This window comes from Anolis sagrei, chromosome 3 (assembly GCF_037176765.1).
Source record: "Anolis sagrei isolate rAnoSag1 chromosome 3, rAnoSag1.mat, whole genome shotgun sequence".
Taxonomy (NCBI): Eukaryota; Metazoa; Chordata; class Lepidosauria; order Squamata; family Dactyloidae; genus Anolis; species Anolis sagrei.
In genome coordinates this window covers 248,005,922-248,009,215 of record NC_090023.1, presented here as the reverse complement: position 1 = coordinate 248,009,215, position 3,294 = coordinate 248,005,922, and the positions used below count along the sequence as shown (strand labels likewise).

At 52.0% G+C, this 3,294-nt stretch overlaps 1 non-coding gene across 1 annotated transcript; it reads right to left on the bottom strand.

Annotated features, from left to right (window-relative positions):
- Window positions 1-2,306: 2,306 nt before the first annotated feature.
- On the bottom strand, window positions 2,307-2,434 carry LOC137096765 (U6atac minor spliceosomal RNA). Its single transcript, XR_010909717.1, has one exon. It is a non-coding gene; the product is annotated as a U6atac minor spliceosomal RNA (small nuclear RNA).
- Window positions 2,435-3,294: the final 860 nt, after the last annotated feature.

Sequence of the window (3,294 nt, the reverse complement as noted above, 5' to 3'; positions counted from 1 at the left end):
AAGCGTTAGGAGGGCCACTGACGTAAGCTTTATTAATGATATTCTGATACTGCCACAAAGCCGTAGCCCTTTCCGGGGCAGCATCAGAAAGCAGGTTTGCATACATTGTGAAACAAGGGAGCCAATTCTCCCAATTCTGCTCAACCTTGCGCTTCTTGATCTTCTCTTTACTGTCCTCATCTAACTCCTCTTTCTCTTTCTTATCCATATCCCGAAAGTATAAAGAAAAGATATCCACATATTCGTTCCTTAATATCTTTTCCATTGTTTTCGATGCCAAATGGGAACCCAAACCCGAAAGGCTAACCGTAGGTGTCGCCTGTGGAGGCCATTTTGCAGTCCCCCAAAATTTATTTGCTTCCCCCGTTCTGGCCGATTCTAAGGTGATAGTAACTGGCTTAACCGCTTGAGCGTTGGCATCATCCTTATTTTCCGCCATCTTGGGGTCCAAACCACCCACAGACGGAACCCCAACTGCAACATGTGACTGCGTCCCAACCACCGATTGAGCCCGCCCCTGGCTCCATGGCCAAGTGAGTGAGGCAGAAGGAGATGCTGATGTGAGTGTGGCACATGCTGATGTGAGTGTGGTGGAAGTACCTGCTGGGACGGCCGTCACCAACTGCTCACGCCCCGCTACATCCACAGCAGCAACACTCGACCCGACCGACTGGGTGGACCCGGCCGCAGCACTGGACATGGAGACCAATGCCGTGGGCTGACTGGGTCCGGCCACAGCCGCCGCTGAGGAGCCAGATGAAGCCTGCACAGATGGATGAACTTCGGGGCTGGTGATGGTCTGCACAGCCGAAGACACCAAAGAAGAGCCCCCTGCAGCCCCCAGAACCGCCAGTTGTTCAGGAAGCTGGATCGCTCTTTCCGCTCCCGCGGCTGAGGTCGCTTCTATAATAGAAACCCGGGACAAAAGAGATTTGAACAACTGTTTCTTACTTGCCCGGCGAGTGGAGCCTGAGCCAGCCCCACCCAAACCAACCCCCCTATTATGTTCTATTTGGTTGACACGCTGAAGAAGGGCCTCCAAATCTTCCACAGACACCCCATCTTCATCCGACGACGACCCATCCTGACGTAAAGGGCGCTTGTGACCCGTCTTCTCCGCAGGACTCTTCCCTTTAGGTCCCCCCCGGTTCTTCTTTGATGGCATCCTAACAATTGAAAGGGAGTAGAAAACCAATGAGAGCCCGCTCCACATACTACGCGCTATCGCCCCCATGGCAGCCCCTATCCACACCCTCCAGTGCTGTAAGAATGCCCACAGCACCACATAAACATAGAATCAAAGAGTTGGAAGAGACACACGCCCCGCTATGCCATTCCATACCCCGACTAAGCTCCTAAGCATCATAGAATCAAAGACTTGGAAAAGACCCCATGTCCCATCACCCTCTCACCCCTCTACCACCTGGGCATTGCCAGATTTAAGGAATTCAGTTAACGGGCAAATGTACGCCCCCCAACTTCAGCACAAGGAGAAGGTGATAAATTACCCTTATCCCGCACAGCGGAATAGAATCAAAGAGTTGAAAGAGACATAAAGACTGCCCTACAAGGAAAGCCACACATCATATGCACCACACCCAGGAAAGCTCATTAGCAAAGCCATTAAAGTATCTTAGCTGGCTATGGTATTTTAATACCACCCTGTGGTTTCCAATGTGTGGTGAAAAGGGGGCATTTTCGATTATAACGATATAAATATGTATAAATATGTGAGAGGAAGCCACAGGGAAGGGAGCAAGCTTGTTTTCTGCTTCCTTGGAGACTAGGACGCGGAACAATGGCTTCAAACTACAAGAGAGGAGATTCCATCTGAACATTAGGAAGAACTTCCTGACTGTGAGAGCCGTTCAGCAGTGGAACTCTCTGCCCCGGAGTGTGGTGGAGGCTCCTTCTTTGGAAGCTTCAAAACAGAGGCTGGATGGCCATATGTCAGGGGTGATTTGAATGCAATATTCCTGCTTCTTGGCAGGGGGTTGGATGGATGGCCCATGAGGTCTCCCCCACCTCCACGATTCCACAATTCTATGATTCTATGATTAATAATAAAGAGCTGACAAACATTTTATAACCACACTAGCCAAAGCACACACAGAACCACCATATACTGCCCATTTAACTATCCAAACCCTTTGTGTGCATTATCAACTCTGCTCCAATATGACCAATGGATTACTATCCAATTATCCATTTCCGTATTATTATTATTATTATTGTATGTTATGTTATTTATTATTATTATTATTACTATAATTTCTCATACATATATATATATTATATATATATTGTAACAAACTTGGTTAGATGCCACGAAGTAAGTGGCAATGCATTAACCATATGCGTGTTGTACAGGCCACTAGGACCTCTTCCATCCTTATCAAGGGGAGTGCTAACCTTCTCTCCTTTCATACAACACAATACCTTTCAATTGAAAAGAGGGGGGGGGTAATATCTCAATCATTCACAAATATAGACCACCCCCTGCGCCAAACAAAAAGCCCAGCACAAAGGGTTCTTGCCAAGGCGCCTCCCTGCGCCACCGCCACCCACACAATGGCGACCGCAGCCTGTAAATTGGAACCGCCATCAAATGGCCCAAAATGGCGGCCGCAGCCGCCCAAAGCCCCGGACAGCGTCACGAGCAAACTAAAATGGCGGCGGCTGCAAAATTCGCGCCATTATGAACCGAACTGCGTCACAATCGAATCAAAATGGCGGCGGCTGCACGATTCGCGCCCTCAGAAACCACATCGCGCGCTAATACGCGCGCCTGGCGCGATCGCGCCACAGGCACCCCGTACAGCAACACGTCAACCCCGCGGCGCACGCTTGCAACGCGCCGCGAGCCTGCCTGTGCGCGCCATTGGCCCCCAGCGCCCTCACGGCAGGGCGAACGTAAAAGAGGCGGCCGCCGACCGCGGGACCGCGCTCGGGCGCCGCCGCGCGCCGCTACAGGCGAGCAAACAAGGCCGGCGGCTGAACTCCGGCGCCCACTGCGCGCCAATGGATGGCGAGGGACCAGCGGCCGCCAATCCCCCGCCCGTCCTCTGGCTTTGATCCGAAGCTCCACCGCGGATCCCTAAGGGGAAGGAGAGCCGCGCCCTCCTTCCCAACCAGCTTCAAGACCGACCTGGAGCTTCAGAAAACACGTCTTGCCTCTCCGAAAGTCAGACAAGACTGAAGGAGGGGAGCTGGCTCACGAGGTAAGCCAGCCCCCGCCCCTTTTCCAGGAGGTTCTCACTGGAACCTCCCATTCTCTCTCTTCAGGGGGTGGGG